At 38.0% G+C, this 18917-nt stretch overlaps 1 protein-coding gene and 1 long non-coding RNA gene across 6 annotated transcripts in view; one reads left to right on the top strand and one right to left on the bottom strand.

The window, feature by feature from the left end:
- The window catches only part of LOC122568072 (Down syndrome cell adhesion molecule-like protein Dscam2), a 120611-nt gene that overhangs the window by 28242 nt on the left and 73452 nt on the right, over positions 1 to 18917 (top strand). The window lies entirely within an intron of this gene.
- LOC122568075 lies at positions 9335 to 10114 on the bottom strand. Its single transcript, XR_006316964.1, has 3 exons — positions 9979 to 10114; positions 9717 to 9900; positions 9335 to 9546 (listed from the first exon to the last, which is right to left on the bottom strand). It is a non-coding gene; the product is annotated as an uncharacterized LOC122568075 (long non-coding RNA).

Genomic DNA, 18917 nt, shown 5'->3' with positions numbered 1-18917 from the left:
TATTTTTGAAGCATACTTTTCGAACGAAATAGCAAAGACGTAGCAAAACAACGATATGAATGAAAAATATGAGTACTTTGATCATAATTATCCGATTACTTTAAATAGGAAGCTGGAGAAAAGGAATAGGAAAGGACATGAGAAATAAATAATTCACGGGAGATAGATTTTTAATGATTTCTTCTTAACTTCTACATTCTACAGAACTGGATCGAGAAATGTCAGCGAGGTGCTTCATAAATCCCATGGATTTTCCACGAGATCCGGTAAAGATTACTCTCCTTTGATCCGAACAGGATATACGACTAACAGGTCGTCTGATACACGCTCTTTTAAGGGCTGTAGACGTCCTCTGAGATTGGATTTCAATTTCAGTTTTACGAACATCGATTAATACGTTTTTCTCGTGAAATATCGGAAAAAATATTTTCTCACTATCTGGAACAGGACAAAAGCCATTTCAGGGAAATGGCACTCAGATAGAATCATGATGCTTTTCAAGTATCGAGTCATCTCTAGATATAGGTAACAAAAGGTGTGACATCCTACATATTATATTTCAATATCATTTTCTATCTTCGAGTATTTAGATAGGATTTTTATCCAATTTGTATTTATATCTTTGACTGAGAGCATCGCACTTTATATCAAGAATGAGTTCTTAAATCCATTACGAACAAGATTCAATATCAACGCAAAAAATTTCAAGCCAATTCTTTGAAACGAAAAAAGTACCGAACAAACATTTGCAATTTCTTTCTACACATTAAAAAAAAAAAAGAAACAAAAATCGAATAATATAAATTGAATGGAAGAAAATTACAGATGAAACATTAGCTTCGCGTAAAATTAGCTTTTAATGGATTAATGTAGCCAAAAATATCTGAAATTCTTAAATTTCCAAAATTTACTTCTCTCCAAAAATACAAATCTCCTAAAATTTATGAACGGGAAAAGTGATTTCGATAAAAGAATTAATAGATCGATTATCCCCGTGGATAAGGGATTGTGCACGGTGTTTGCCATCTAAAAGAGAGGCGAAAGATTCTTATCCATCCGCGTTGGTCCATTCGACGACGGGTTCGTCTCCGCTCGGGTATTTGCTACCGTAATCTTTTTATCCTTCTCCTCGTATTCGTGGTCTGCAGGATAGAGGAAAAGGAGAAAGAGGTGGAGGAGTCACAGTATCCAGCCAGCCAAGGAGCAATATCGTTCTCCTTCAGGCGGCTGCTCATCTCCAGAGGACATCAGTTTCTCTACTACCTTCGCAATCTCTCTCTCTCTCTCCTTCTCTCTCCTTTCCTTCAATCCCTCTCTTTCTCATTTTCTATCCTTGTTTTTCCGACGCTCTTCTTTCTCGAATCGAAAGAGCATCCTCGGACTGCAAATTAGCCAGGATCCCGTGCAAGAAGGTTCGTTCGTCCCTTCTTTGGTGTGGGAGCATGCGAGCCATGCAACATCATCCCTCGGCTTTGCTCCATAGCCTCTCCAACACTGTTATGCGAGCATCGTAAATAAAACGGCGCACGTAGAACTTGCTCGCCAGAAACGTAGCAACAGTTTGCAGCGTATGAATCAGGCGATGCGGTTTGTTTTGTTGGCCTACTTTCTTACGACGCTCACACCACTCTCCCTTGAAGGTTCGATTGGAGGCGATTGCATCTTTCTTGGCCCGAGGTCAATACGACGCGCTGAACCATGGCGAGGGACATTGATCCCGATTCTCGAATGGCTAGTGAAAGTGCACGAGGGACAAGATGATGTACACCGCGAATTAAGGACGAACACGTGTTACTTTCTGCTCTTGGGATTCTCTGAGAGATATGCCGTTTGAGAAAGTAGGAATATGTGTGTATGTATGTATATGTGTATATAATTAGCTTTATCGAGCGAGACGATTCTATTTCGATGATTAATGGACTCGTTTGTAAAATCGTAGAATTGAGATGGGAAAACGGATCGATGTTCGTCCGTGATAATTCTTATGTATTCACAGTTCGATAAAAATTTACTGTAGAAAAAAAACTGTGTCTTTTACAGACTGTAGAAGGCTATAATGTGATCCGGTAAATGGAAACTTGTTTGATACTTATCAAATCTTTATCTGCTTTAATGGGAAAACAAGTTGGTGTTTAGCTAAATACGTCACTGATTATGCTGTAAGCAACATTTATGGAATTCATATTACTTTTCAAAATTATTATCAAAATGCTACGGATACAATTCTTTGATTTGTTCTAAACACTCAAATCTTTAAAATGGATGCTTCAAGATGCAGAAATGACACCTACATTAAAGAGTGGGATTGTAATAAAATATAGGAATAAAGGAGAATTCGCAATTTGGTTAGATAGAAATCGCCGCAAGGTTTTCGGAGAGCAACGTTTACTCGCGAGCTGGTATAAAGTTCGAGGCAAAGGGCAACGCGACCCTATGCAGAACACGATAAAATACCGCCATTCTTTGTAGATGAAATGTATACTTTCTGGTGTTGTTACTTTCAACTACAACGGGATATGTAAAACGATTGTTGGCTTGCGGCATAATAAAGTTTTCCGTTGCAGGACGAGGTTGCTGCATCTTTTGTAGGAAACTTCACGCTCGTGATAAATGAATTTGCCATGTAAAGTGTATAACCGCCTAATGTGCGTTAATTAAAAAACTTCCGCCGTCTTTAGCGACTCGTTACAGCGATATCATTGTCTTGAAATTATCATGTTGGGGCGACTTTAATGCAAGACTTCGCAAAAGGGGTTGTTTATTACGATAATTGATTTCTCTTTTATTTTATTTTCAGACGTTTTCGTCATAGAAAGTTCCACCGTGAAACGACTACTATACCAGATATTCAATAATCGACTCGTTTTCTCTCTTTTTATTTCATTTCCAGACATTTTCACCATAGAATATTCTATTGTGAAATAAGTATCGTATCAGATACTTGTTTTAAAATTTATATCAATGGAACAATGATATAATAGCTGATGAATCAGTTACGCGAATGGTCTTGAATATTCCACTTCCACGCTATTCAATTATACATACCGTTTTATTGTTCTCGTTTGCGATCGATTCCAAATTATGCTAATAAATTCCGCTGTAAGATTTAACTCTCGGAAGAACTAATTAAAACTTTTCTAATTCCTCTCACTGCTAATTACTGCAAAATCGTGACCGAACATTTACGACCGCCGATTTTAGGTTGAGACTGTAAATTCATTCGCCGGATTATCGATTCGACAGTCAGGAAACTTTCTGAATGATCTGCTCTGAAAACGTCCCCGTTTACCTTGAAATTAGCTCACACAGTTCATAGCTCACCAGATTATTAATTATGATATTTATACTTGGAATATACGTGCTTTTAAGTGGAATAATTATAGAATGTATTTGCTTTGTTTCTACTCGTAAGCTGAATAAATTTTATTACATATATCCTACACCACGGTGAATCTTTATGGACGTTAACAATTATCAATAAATCTGAAAGATGAAGTCACATTTAAAGTCAATACGTGTTATAGTCATGTCGATGATATCTAAATTCTCTACTCGACTTAAAATTACATTCATTGGATTTTTCGATAAGCTACTTTCTCATAAAATTTTGAATTAGAAATTTGATTTCGAAAAAGAGATATTTCTATGACCAAAATATTACCAAGGTACTATCCGTTTCTCTGACAAAACTGCTTACAATCATCCTTGAACTTTCTCGACAAATACTGGCTATTCTCCAGCCTGGTTCTACTTCATCCCTGTTCCCTCAACACAGAATGTGGATATAGAAGTAGCCAAATACTGCTACAAAAACGCATCTCTGCACAATATTCTTTCTTTGTTCGTATTATCTGCAATTATCTGAAAACGCAAACAAACTTGCCGAATCCAAGCTCGAGGACCCAAGATCAACACTGCCACGATCTCCCTCGTCAGTAAAACTTTCCGTCTAACTTACGTTCGTCATTGAACGCAACAAAGGGGAGCCGACGATCTACAGACAATTCTTCTCCGATCAGTCATTTTCCCGGGCATCGAAAGCTGATTCAATAGCGTCCGTACCGGCAAGATACTTAAAACGGTTCCCATCTGACTGGTTCCATCGACGCCATTGTACGATCCAATGTCTACGACGCGCCATCAAGCCGTTCCTTATCGTTCGATTGTTCGTGCAACACGTTAATGAATCCCATTACAGGCTACCTATGGGGCGCTTATCGAATAACGTGATCGAAAAATTTGCACGGATATAACGCCATCTAACCGAGATATCGTCTGGCAGAAATACTGTCTGAGATGGGTGGCCAGACAGAGAAATAGCCTAGTCAGCCGCGTATGCCAGCCTGCAACATGGCCAATTGTGCGTTACGCAGTGTAGATAGCCTGCTCGTTCGCGGAAGAGGGGTTTGCTTGGCTGCCTTAACGCCGCCAATTCGCGAGGCTTGACTACGCGCGTACACCACCTCTCTCTCTCTGTCTCTCTCTGCGTGGCGTCATTTCCGGCTGACACCGGTATTGTGCAGACTACATTGTCCCAGCGTGTATTCAATGAGACGGCCCGCGGCAACTAACCGTCAGGGGGGCCAGGGGACAGCCGGAGAAACTGCGAGCACCCAGAGACGCCGCACTCTGCTCCACCGACTGCCTCCCCTCGTAAGCGGACGAGCTTCCTTGGAACAATGAATTGTTCCGAAAGATGTCATTGTCCGATCGCTCGCGGGCCCTGTCGCGTTTCGCATAGTAAACTCTCGCAGCCCTTATACAATCGCCGTTCAAGTCGCATCTCGATATAAACTATGCGCTATACACAATCATTAACCTTTCGTTTCGCGTCTTAATTTCCCGTTTATCGATCGACGACTACCGATTTAGCGAGCGGACCAGACAAAGGCAACTTTGTCATGGTAGTACGCGAGCAATTTCAGGAATTCGTATCTGGTTCGTCTCTGTTGGCATGGTATGCTCGTGTCTTTTCTTTTTTTGGGGGATCCATGGGGTGGATATTAAAAACGACGCGTTTTTCCGAGACTATGAAATGAAGAGACAAAGGGAAACTTTGATACGGCGAAAAATTGTTCTTTTAGAGCTCGAGATCCTCGAAAGCACGTAAAGTTTGTTGTATAATCTAATTAAAGTTTTCTGATTATACTTTATGTAAGCCAATATTGTTTTCTAACTTCTAAATTTTTAAAGAAATCAGTTAATTAACCCTTTCTAGAAAGACTAGATCTTTCGTGATCTTCGAACATACATTTTGTATGTTTTACTTTGGACTATCTGCTATAGGTGCAATATGTCGAAGATTCTACGATGATCACAATTTCAAATGATCAAAGACGTATGAATTTCTTCGGTTCTTTGGAAAGACTGTTACCGGAAAACGTATCAGACACGAAAGATCTACGTTTGTGCTTTAAGGGTACAAATTTTCTAACGTATTTCTTGTATAACGTTAATTTTTGTTATGTGTGTATAACCATTTTTTTAATTCTCTTATTTAAAGGAAAAAGACCATGTCTCTTTTGAACTGGATTTACCAATGTACGAACAGAAAGAGCTTAATATTGACTTGTATATTTGTACAGATAACTCGGGGAAGTTCAGAGCGTCCGCTAGGGTAACTTTTATTTCCGATTCCGCAATTATGCTCTATAGTACTCCATACTGTATGTAGGGTCGACACTCGTACTTCAATGTTCACGGCTCTTATCGCGGTAAAAGATTCAATGCGCGGTAAGTTCGACGAGATGATTTCATTGCGAGTACGACCGATATGGTCTGTTACACAGACTGAATAGACTCGATTATATCAATGGTTGGCGTAAAATTCGAACCACCGCGATAACGACGAGTTTTTATTCGCTACCACCAGAGAGAAACTTCGATCAAAAACCTGAGCATTAATATGCGAATAACGAACCATACGACGTTTATATTTTTATGCAGAAAAGTATTTTAGCGTCTGGAACTGGGAGCATGTGGCAAACGCTCCGTACGAAATTCCATTTCATTGAAACTTTTTGTCTATGCGAACAACATTAGCGAATTTCACGTGAAACTTCCTGTGGAATTTCTACATGATTTTTCGCTGTTTAGTAAAATGTTTGAATATTTAGAACGACTTTCGTATCGAATTATCAGCGATATTTGCGTATATTCTGAAAAAATTAACAACACTGAAAACTAGAAATGCGTTTTTGTATGACTAAATATGTAAAAATTGTAGTATCGTGGACAAATTGCCCAAGAAATATCGGGCGAACCATAAACAATGTTGCGAGAAAGCCTAAGTGCCGACAGGCCAAAAGAATCTGGAAACTTCAATGGACCGAGCGGCCCATCAATGTGTCCTTCAGTCGAATAGTTACGCGGAAAAAAGATGTGACCATGGCCGCAAACGATTGCGAAACGCGGATGTCACGTAAACTTGTGACTTAGATTATAAAAAAAGAAGGTTGAGCCGTAGCCCAACTCTTAACTTTCTTTTATCAAGCATTATCATAAATTCAACGATTACAATAGTCTTACAGAAGTAGTATAATATACTGAATCAGAGAAAGGCTGAACAAGAACTGCCTGAGTTTGCTAAAGTCTCGGCTTATATATGTTTTGGTTTGGGGATGTTGAGAGGCTCGGTGTAGGTTATGATGTTAAGGTGGTGACGTGTGCAGAAGAGTCCGAAGGTCGGGAAGGAAGTCTTATCTCTGATGTAGATTAAGGTGTGGTCGATGTCACACGAGAAAAGACAAAGAGATGCTGAAGGGAGAAAGACGAATTAACAGGCAGTAGTTAGTTGAGAAGTCAGAGTGTGGTCAGCGTTGTCGGGGAGTGTTGTCAGTGTCGTCAGAGAGAATGTTGTCAGCGTTGTTGAGAGGGTGGTCCACGTGAGAGAGAGCGTTGGAACCATGGTGACGAGAGTTGTAAATTAACTATTTAGTTGTCTTAGTTATAGCACATTACTGTATTTAGTTCACGTTAAATAACCATCGTTTCCTGTTTAATCCATTCTAAATAAATAAAAAAGTCTTATAATATAAATGGAAAATTTAATTTTGGAAGGTGAATTTAATCTTGTCATTGGTAAACCACGTTTAATCAGGATGGTAATCTTGCTGGATTTAATACTTAAAATTGTTTGAGAACGTAAATTTTATTAAGTTAGAAGCGAAGTAGGTAAATAATTATAATATATGTATGTATAATAAATATCCTTCCCTATAGAAAGAATATAGGATAAAGAAACGTTAATGAATTGTTAACATGGAAAGATTAATTGTTAAAAATAACTGCAATATTTAACTGAAACCAAGCAACAACATACGCTACACTCTAAAAATGGAATTCCCTATAAATATTATTTATTGAAGTATTCTTCTACAATCTTCTTTAGTAAACAAAATCTCACTAACTCTATTGACAATGTAATCGCTATATTCTTCAATTTATTACAATCAGAACATCATATTAAAGCTTTAAGTTTCGATTTAAAAGTTAAAATAAAAATCAGGAACTAATACACGATTCCTCTAATTTCGTACGAGATCAATCTTAACAAGAGATTCCAATATTATTAAATTCCGAAGAAACTAAAAAATCCAAAAGCGCTTAAAAAAGATTCAAACTAATAAATAAATTGAAGCGTGCACGACACTAAACGATCACATTAGCAGTAACCACTTTTCCAACCCATATCCTTTATAATGGCAACTACCGTTACCACATTTAAGCAAGGGACACATGTCTTTAATACGGTCTGATACGCACTCAGACATTCGTTGAAACGACAGAGATTCAAATACCGAGAGAAACATGGACCACAGACAGTAATATTCCGTTTTCGTCGACGGAGCGAGTCTGCGAATTAGCACGACGTTACTTACGGCCTACGGCAAATTCTCGACTCCATGAGAAGTAATATTGTCCGAGCAGCGTGGCACGAGCTCCTGTTTCAACCACTTGGACTCCTTTAAACAACGGGCTCCACGCCAAAACTGCGAATCCTATCCGAACCGAATCAGCTCAGAGATTCCTGAGCAGTTCTGCATTCACGTCACGGCCTCTGGTTAAATCCAAAGATACGTGGAACACGGGGAAAATGAATTCACGGACGATATCGTCGAATAGGGTGCTTGTTGCAGTTGATAATGAATTTTTACGATTCGAGACAACGTGCCTTTTCTATTTTACGTATACTCTGGCACAAAAGTCTTAGAGTGTATCTCCTGTTTTTAATAAATCGTTCGTATTTAGTAATTTTAAATGATTTATCTACGTTTTTGCCAATTTTGAGAGAAATATAATAAGCGTTTAAAACTTTCAAGAGAGTATATGTTTTTTTTCTCTGTACAAAATATCGCGAAATTGGAATATATGGGATGCAAGATAAATAACAATTTAACGAATGGAATCTGTATAAGCGTGTTGAATGTTATGGTGGAGTAAATAAATAAATATTGATTTTGAATATTTAAGATAATGCAGAATAAGAACATAACCTTCAAAGTAATATTGACATTTGTATTATTTGTACTATATATCAGAAATTGCAACAGAACTCGAAAAATATATTTAAGTAACGAGTAACATAAGTAGAAAAAAGGCAGAAACATGAATTTGAAATACATGTACCTAAAAAGACATAGCGTAGATATATACCTTTCAAAACAAGATGTTTCAAAATAAAAAATCGACAATAGAAAGATTCGACTGGGGAAAAGACGGTAATAAAGATCACAAAATTGAACAAGACACTCGTTTAAAATCTTCCTGATTCGATCGTACGTATCGTTTCAGTTATTTCTATCTATAAATATCTCTACTCTAGTTCGAACAATAATTCAGTTGTCCACGTAGCTACACGTCTCAGTCGGTAAAACTTGACGTGATACAAATTGAACCTGCATGGCGTACATAAATCATCACTATCTCTCCTTTCATAGTGGATCGTATCCCTTTGGTATCCTATAGTATATTGCTAAAAATCAACATATATATTTTCAACAAGATTTCAATTAAAAATGTGAATTACCATACGCGCATATAAGTTAATTTTTTCTTTTATTTAGTAAGATACTCGAAGTGAAATAGTAGTCATTTCAAGAAATTACGTGACTCGAGATACTTTGTCGTTCGAGCGAATACGTATCCGTATAGCCTGAACAACCGTTAACATAAATCTAGAATGAGAAACTAGAGGAAGAACGACGGGACGAAACAAGGAGGTAGAAGGCAATTGATATTTTCTGTTGCTTTCTTACTTACCCCCCACTAGGATGTGCACAGCAATTCATCTCCATTCTTCACCGTTTCCAGCATCTCCACACTTTTCTCGACTATTATCCTTCTCGCTCTCGTATGATCATCTAGTAATCAAGCCATCCTCTTCTCTCTCTCCTTAACGAACTTGTCTGACGATAACATTGTCCCAATAAAATTTGATAAAAAATTGGATATTGCAAGGAACAAATCGCAATATATTGCTCACGATATATCACGGTGAAATCGCTTCATTTTTCATCTCGCATTTAACGACGAGTCTTGTTGGACCTGAATCGTGTCAACATACAGAAATTCGTTTTATATACGCATATACACACATACACACACCATACCACACACGTAAAGCGTCATTACTTTTCTGTTATATTTTATTACGAATACGAAAGCTTAAAATCAGTTAAATAATGTAAAATCAATATTAGTGTTATTTTACCTACCGCGTGTAATTTACGCTCTAGGCCGAATATATAATTAGTAAATTAAATGATGCAAATGGACATTACGAATCAAATATTGTGCAAATAACTGGTATCCATATTACTCGAGAGAATTATACACTTCACGAATAGCAAACTCTTAGTTGTGTTTCTGTCAACGAATTAACACGATAGGCAACGTTTACTGCAAACAAATCAATATGTGTATTCGATCGATGCAAACCCACTATTGTCGATGCAATTTCAAGGTAAATGTACATACTTCTGAGAAGATACCGAAGATTCTCTCTCACCGTCGTTGAAACGAATCTTTGTCCGTGATCGTAATTTGACAATATTTCACTATTAGGATACTTTCTAAGACTGTAAACTGTTTATAACTCCGCGAAAATATCTACGCTTTCAAAATATCAAATACATCCAAACTTGTAAGAACAACTACCACTGCTACCTACATGTACATATACTACTTCTTAGGAAAACATTTACAAAAATATTTCTGATTGGTCGTATAAATGAACTCAGCTTTCTGATTGGTAGAGAACCTCGTTGGTTAAGAAATCTGTCATTAAAATTCACATAACTTGAATAATTTGAATAATTTAAATAATTCAAAGTGATTATTTATATGCGCATGATAAGCTGTCAATTTTAAGTTTCAAATATTTATCAATTTTCTAAAGTGCATTAATTTTTGATATTAAACTCTTTTCCGTGATTGACATACAAACAAATATAACTCTCTGATTGGTATTAGATTCTTATTGGTTGAGGAAGTTGTCATATTAAGATTTAAGTATCGTAATTCGAATAAATTGGAGTGATTCTTTGTGTAGTTGTGCGCATTAAATAATTAATTAATTTCGTTTCAAATATTTATAAATTTTCTAAACTGTGTTAATATATTCCATTCAGTCACTTAATTCTCAAACGTTATAAACAAATTTCCGGACTTTCTGTATAACATCACGTGCTTATTTATGATATGTACCTACCTACTTATTTGCAATGAAAAATTAAGCAGACAACAGTGAGTTGAACACCAGACTGGTGAGTAAAATACGTTATTTCTTTTCACATTATTCATATCATGAATTATCTCCATGGTAATTTATATTACTTTATGACTACCAGAAGAGGTTATGTGTAAAAACGCGAATGCCTCTGGACCCTTTTTTTACACACACTTTCCATGTCCTATATTTACATGTCCATAAACATTTGAATACATCGTAATTTATTGGTATTGTATTATTTAATTAAATTGAAATAAATTTCCGCGAAATACGTAGGTTGAATGAACATATACAAATATACATAACATACAATACTAGCACACACCACTAATATCAACACACACATGTTACGTTTTCTACATATTAAATATTCAATTCATATAAACAGACAATAACACAATGCAGAATTTTATCTAAAAGAATTAATTGACTTTAATTTGTATTAAAACCATTTTAATAATTTCTATATGTAAATAGTAATATAATTACTGTACATATATACATCATCTCAAGTGCGATATCATTTTCATAATTTCAACTTGTCGAGAACAGTTTTCTTGTTGTCTCACGTTAATCTTCTGGTCAGCATCTGTAGATAAACATTTCCTTCAGCAATATAGCAATTTTGTAGAGTAATTAACCTAGCCTGTAACTTAGAAACAAAGCTTAGTTTGTAAAAAGTTTTATAAAAATGAATGGGCCATTAATAAAAGTTTTAACATTTTGCGGATCGAAAATAAGTCTCGCCGGTTCTCCGCGGACATTCTCTCTGTTATCCGTCGAAAGAGCAACTGAAAGCGATGAAAAATTGACTCCACTCGTTGAGCCATGGCAAAGTTGCCGGAACTTCCGGCGACTTTCCTCTTCTTCGTTAAAAAAAAAAAGGGGAAAAAGAAGAAAAAATCTCCGGGGATGAGGACGGGATAGCGGAATCCAGAAAAAGGAGGGCAAAAAGCCACGGAGGGGGAGACTTAGAGTGTTCCAGTTCGACAAGCAGAAAAGAGAAGTTTTGGCTCGTTAGTAGTTAGAAGAGTCGATAGAAATCTCGAAAGCGTCAGATTTTTTCCTGAATCTGACTTTATCCATACGTTTCATTCCTCTAAGCGTTCTCGAAATTATAAATCGATGTTGCGCGAAGGAAATAACTATGTTTGATGATTTTGAGTTTCATTCATGCTATTAAGATAAGTGAAGCAGAAAGTAAAAGCATCGAAGATAAATTAATCAAACGGAAATAATATCGGAAATCGTTAAGTGATTTTCAAACAAATTTTCGCTGATATAAAACTAATTTATATCGATATACAAGCTTCGATCAAGAGCGTACCATGTGGATGCCTAAATAGGTCATTGTTTTAGCTGGTTCGATTTCTCGAAAATTTTCAGCTAGCTACATCCTTATACCATGGCGAATGATTATCTTCGATGAATCCATTAACGTGCCTCGATTAATAAAGCGTATCGAACGTAACGAAACGAACAGGAAAAGGGTATCATTTATTAGAATAGAAAGAATGTAACCGTGGAAGCAGGTACACACTCCTGGCTATCTAATTTCGATCGTCTATCGGCAACGATTCAATACAAACCGTATAATTTCATCCGAATCGAAAACCGATAACGGTTGCGCGCACGTCTGTTGGGTCCAACATCGGCACGATTAATTATCCCCGAAAGTATACTTACACGCAGGACGCGTTAAGCCCGACCACTTGCGTCGAACGTACGTAACAACGCACAGATAACTTTTTCTCAGTTTCGTTTATTGCATGCAGCCTGGTATTTGTCGTGTAGATCCAGGCGGTGTAAAGAGTAGGCGGTTTTATTAAACCTCGTCCGGTGGTACACGCTTAACTATCTCTCTGATATCGCGCCGCTACGTGCATACCTCTCTTTGAGATGAACACCATCCTCGAGGCAACCACCACCGGTAAAAGTCCAAGCAGGCAGGACTAAAAGAGGTCGACAACCCCGCCTTCGATAATTACCGTGGGTGGCGTGGGCGAACCTCTTTCTCTCTTTTCCTTTTCCTTCCCCGTTTCACCCTTTCTCTCGACCTTCCCTGTCCTGCTCTTCACGGTCTCCTCTACCCTTCTCTCTTTTCATTGCTGTTTCTCATCTTGCGTCTTCGTCGCTCCTTCGATCTCTCGTTATCGTCTCTCTTCCTCTAACTCCTTCTAGTTCTCTCGTTCCCTTTCACGCCGAAGCTTTTGCGCCTCAGTTGCGACGAATCGATGGAGCGCTCTGATCGACCGATAAAAATATACCCGCGATATACATATGGCTGTATTATTTTGAAAACGGCCTGGTTCGCCTAACCTCTGCGTCGGTGAACGATCCCAGTAATGGTAAAATGCCGGTGAATGAGCATTTCTTTGAGCAAAACCTACGCGAAGGAAACAAAAGAGCGAAAGAATGAGAGGAAGAAAGACAGGGAGAGAGGGAGAGAGAGAGAGAGAGAGAGAGAGAGAAAGAGGAAGGTCATTGTTGAGAAGGTAGCCGTGGACAGAAGGGGTTGTCGTCGGTGCGGTAGTAGCAATACGTCGAGCGAAGGGAGCAATATTCTTTGATGTCGAAGACTTGACGTTTACCAACGTCACGAGGATTCCAACGCGGGCATGGTTCGTATTCAGTCCGTGAAACATATCGTGAACCGTGCAGAAAGAAACGAGAAGTGGCAAGAGGGCAGATTGGAAGGGCGAATGTGATCGCTGCAGAAGGGAAAGGAGGAGGGGAAAACACGTAAAGATATCCGCTCCAATGAATTCACGAAATAGTTCCCTGTTTCTGACAAAACTCACGGTTCCGTGCTAACCATCCTGAGAATTATTTTTCACAATAAAACGTTCCGCGACAATGTCTCGCAGTGTTCGATTTATCGTAGAAATTGATAAAATTTAAAAGTTTCTAATGTACAGAATACGTTGAATATATGGTAAGTCAATCTAGTAATATTTCAAGCAACAAATATAAAATTCATAATGTGGAAATTCATACCAAGCGTGAAATATTTCTTTCTTCGTTCCTTTTTATCTCTTGCTCGAATGGAGCTTTACTTTTTAATCGATTATACATACATATATTTACAATCTTTGAAATTCACGTTTCCAAATCTCCAAACCCAAAGATAAATCAACGTATAATATTCATTAAAACAAATATTTTCACAATTAATTAAATTAAACTTGGAAAATTGATGAAATCTTTCAAGTAATTTATAATAATTTTTATGATATGGAAACAGATCATTCGTGTTAAAAAGTTATTTTTATTTTAACATATACCTAAACAAATCTTTTTAAACGTTATTGTACACCTATAAAAATTTAGTACTGTTGTATAACTTCTAAAAAACAGTTTCCTTCTTCGTTAGTCATGCAAAATCTGTATTCTACATATTAAATTGCATCGTACATTCGCTCGTATATAATTTCCAAATATTATACGCCCGTTATTGCTGCAATATACACATTCGTCCCGCATGTCATATTTAGACATGTAGCATTAAGTGTAGGTAATTACTCGCAAAGGTATTTATCCGATAATATTTACTATCTTAATGCACTGTAAATAGGGAGCATCCATGAATGTAAACGCTCATTTGTTCAATTTACAGCGTTCGCTGTAAAGTTATGAAATTCATTTCACGCTCTTACCACGCGCTTTGAGGTAAGAAAAGCCTGAGGGACTGTGAACACGCTAATTGCGATTCGCCAAAGGCTGTTTGAAACGGTTTACTGTTCCAATTATTGCGCTGCGAAAGCTTGCTCAATTTCGAGAGTAACAGCTAACATTGCAAATAGAACGAATAAATTGTATCAGTTTCTCCGTATAATTACTGATTATAGGATGAAAGTAATCAGTTTTAAGATAGCTACCTCAAATTGTAATTACATTTCGAATACCTTCTAAAATTTAATCGTGCGTTTTAATTACGTTTTAACTTTCGTACCGGAATGTTCGATGGGAATAAACATTTCAATAATAATTATGCAGATGCGGTTGAATTATACGTATTTAATGCAATTTAATGCATTATTATCGTAAAGCATTTACCATGCAACTATAATTTTACATTTCCAAAACACAAAAGGTATAATATAACTATTAAGCACTGTATATTTGAGCAGATTTCTGGAAAAATTGTTTATAAAAGAATATAACTATATAAAGGGATAAATCTATCTCGTCGGAGCTTCTCCATTATTAAATTCTTAATATCACTAGGATTAGTTTACGGAAAATTTCAAGAATGAACAGATACTTGAACATACTCAATGACGTTCAATGAAACAGTAACAACTGTCGCGATACCTAAGAGTTAATAGTTCGAATAGCAAAGTAGCCTGTGTCTTCGTATTTCACAATACATTCAGGCTCCTAAATATCGAAACAGCTACTTTAGACACTCTCGTGCACACACAAAGTGTCGTACTCTAGATAACAAGCGAAACAGCAAAGCGTGTGCAAGTTGATAGGTACACGTTGACCTACATCACGGTAATTCGAAGTGGCTCGAAAGCACTTTTCCAGCGGGAAGAATAGAAGAGGAGTAACAATCAATGGCTAATACGTGTCGAAAACTATAATCCTCGAACAGTTCTTAACGAGTTTCACACGTTCTATTCAGACGAGCAATTTCCAAGCGTTTTCTGCTCTTTGACGTGAAAAACAAATGAATTCGTCTTTCGTCTCATCTGTTCTATTACTATACGACATACAAACGGTTTGTTCGAATAGACACTTTTTTTACAGACACGTTGCTTATTTCGCGGAAGCTGAAAACATTGTAAAACGGATAACCAAAGCCGAAAAGAGTGGGAACGTGCAGATAGCAGAGCCGCAAAGTGTTAACACTCGGCCCATGCGGCACAATTTTCCACCCAGTCTGCCGTGTTAATTCGCCCGTTCGAACAAAAATGAGAGAATACGTTAGTGGGGCAACTAGAGCAAGAGGACATTGCATCCGTCGCCATTGGGTGGAACGAAAAAAAAGGGGATGAAAAAGAATGAAAGACGGAAAAAGCAAAAAAGAAAAGTTAAAACGTGAAATTCCATCGTGCCTTGGTCAGTCTTCTGTAAACTACAACGCTTGGCAGAGATCAAAGGTCGCGAGAATTTGGCGCCAAACTGGGTCAACGGTGAAATCAAATATCATCGTACGATATATTAATGGGAGAACGGGTACCCGTTTGTGCCTCAAAGACAATCGCTTTTTCCCCATGGAACGTTGATTTAATTAAGAGTGCCGAGGTTTAATTAATTTCAATATCGTCGGATCGAGTAGCGTCATTCGAACGCGAATACTACCCATCTATCTACAACCTAGGCGTTTGTAGACGGGGTGAAAAGTAATTAGCAGTAAATTTTTGTCGTTGCGCACGATCTGTACGTATTATATAAACGATACGTGGCACAACGTGGGCACAGTTTTACATTTTGCGGTCGGATAACTAAGCCGCCACAGTAGCAGAAGATGCACAAAAAAACAAATGTTCGTGACAGGAGATATATGATCGGGGAAAGGTTCATCGAACTGACCGACCCACCCTAAGAGAGCAATTTCAAGAACGCATAGAGCAGCCGCGAGCGGCGGGCACGTTTATATAACGTGACACGTTTAATTGTTAATCAATACTAGCTGGTCAGACTGGGTGTAGTATTCAATATTGCTGTAGCGTCGCGCTTCAATTAGTTTTCGTAGTGCATATATCGTAACGTTAAACGGATAGGATCAGCCTTAACGACTAGGCTAGACGTCCGACAAAAAAGGCTATTTGCCTGGGAATGTAACTTCGTTTAACTTTACGACCGATGCGGACATCTTTCGCTCGCTCACCGAGATTTCCCTTGCGATTCGTACAAAAATTTTTATCGTTCGAATCCATTCAACCGTCTTTTCTTTCTTTCGATGTAGCTTTCGTGATTCTATTCATCGACGTCATTTTCGCATAATTTTCTAGCCTAAATGATATATCAGACACAGTGGCTCGTTTTGGTAAGAAACACAGGTAGCGTTCGGTGATTGTCGAAGAAAATAAAATCTCGGGCTATATCGATTATTCATCGTGATGCACGTGCGACGGGTGGCTGGCCGTGGTGATAAAAAATCGAACACAGCGAAATTCTTGCCTGAGAACGCTAGATATTTTTCCGGTACGTACGCGTTTGCACGTATGATCCGTTCGCGTTCCGCGTGTGCAAATGCGCGCGGATGCGCGCACCACATACACGTTCCACCTGCAGGCTTTTAAATTCTGCGCGATTCGAATTCATTTCGAGCGCGGCCAAGCCGTTATCTATGCGTGTGGAGCTTGCGGTTCTCGGCCCTGGCGTGGTAATAACTCCAGCGTAAAAGGGGGATGGGACCGGCGGAGGGCGCGAGAGAAACAGCGAAAATACGGTGAAAAAAAGAGGGATGCTGCGATGGAAAAGCGATAGGGAGGAGAGAGGAGCTAGCAAGAGAGATTGGTGGGGAGAGCGTACACTACCACCCTCCAGGGATAGCTTGCGGAAGGTACAAAGGTACAAAGCCCTGGTAATATATTTTGGATTACCTTGGCTGGTCTATCCCCTCATTCCCCTCGTTCGTTCCTTGTTAGAAGTATTCAAGCGTACTTCTAACGAGACTACGAGTACAAACAAACACCGTATACCTCCTGGATAAAGCAGACGGAAGGAAAAGGGCAGAGGATGTCTTAGGAAACGCGGTACTTGCTTCCATTGCGATCGCTGGATTAGTGTTTCAGACGCAAAGGCTCGTGTAACTTTTTGCGGCGAGATACTCCTGCATGTTATTCGTAATACGTTTATTCCTAAGATTATCGTTAGAGCAAAGGTATTTGTGCTTTCGTGAGAAATTCAAAGAAAAATGTATAGAATGTGTACGTTTGAATGATAATTAATAATACGTATGAATGTAAAGATATATAAAACGTCCAGAGCAGAGATATATGGCATATATAGTGGGTAGATGAAACGTCTATCTTGACCATGTTTCTTTAGTTATCCTCATAAAAATATGAATTTGTATAAACATTCGTGATTTTATTATCGTTGTAGAACTCTTTGACACTGTGGGTTTTTATGTTGCTTGCCATCGTCATTTCTTTTCTAATTAAGATAATTAGAAGATCACTAGTATGAACAGTTCTATTAACCAACCAAGCAAATGAAAGCGAAAAGAAGTCATACAGGTTTGATAGAGTTTGACGAGTTATTCGTTTGATATTTTTATAAATCGACTTGAAGATGATCGTTCAAAAAAATGTACAAATACAAGCAATAGATGTGTAACTCAAAGTAGCGCAGAATACTGTCCTTTATTTCGAGCAATGTACTTATACGCATCAACACTCAGCGGTCCCTTCGATACTAAAAAGTGTCTCGTATTAATCAGATTCTTCGGTTGTATACATAGATAATGAGATAAGTTTCAGAAATCGTTGCATAAAAGCGAACGATTTTACAGTTATGAAGCTGATCGAGTTTAAACGAGTTTCGCGTTCAAAATCAAACAGTCTATCATCGTTTGAAAGTCTATACGGATGGCATTACATCAGAGACGAGACTAGAAGTTTGCTCGCAAGAAAGTGAAGTCAACAGGTGCAAGACGACACAGTTGCTCCGTTTGAAAGGGCTTTCAATTCGAAAGATAAACATTCTGAGCATATTGTACATACGAATATGTCGATAACTGCAGCGGATAATAATATTTCGTTATATCGCACGACATCGAAACTATTCCCGTTCTCAAGTCGACGGCTAAGCGCTGAAATCGTAGGTCGACCGTGTGAAACATTTTTTATCGAAAGAAATTCTTTCTGTCTAATTTTCCGACTACTTTTACCTACCGCTTGCTTATTCTTGTGAACTTAAAACACGATACTCCTGGTACTAACTAACTTTCGTTTGATTCTAACCTCGTAACCGTATGCGTAAAATTCATTACAATCGAAAACTTTATCCGTGCGCAACGCAATATCGATTTCACTTGTTGACGAATGTTTCCCCGTTTCTCTCGAATTTCACTTTGAGCAGGAAAATTCCATGAATATTGCAGACACAGGGAAATAAATTACGGCTACAGATCGGTCTGTTCGTTAGAGGTAGAATCGCGAAAATATAGCGAAACCTGAATACATCGTTCCCGTTAGTTTTCCAACTATCGCTACAGCCACCATTT

The sequence above is a fragment of the Bombus pyrosoma genome, linkage group LG6, assembly GCF_014825855.1.
Source record: "Bombus pyrosoma isolate SC7728 linkage group LG6, ASM1482585v1, whole genome shotgun sequence".
NCBI classification, from domain to species: domain Eukaryota; kingdom Metazoa; phylum Arthropoda; class Insecta; order Hymenoptera; family Apidae; genus Bombus; species Bombus pyrosoma.
The sequence above is the reverse complement of the archived record's forward strand: the minus strand, read 5'-3'. Positions and strand labels throughout refer to the sequence as shown.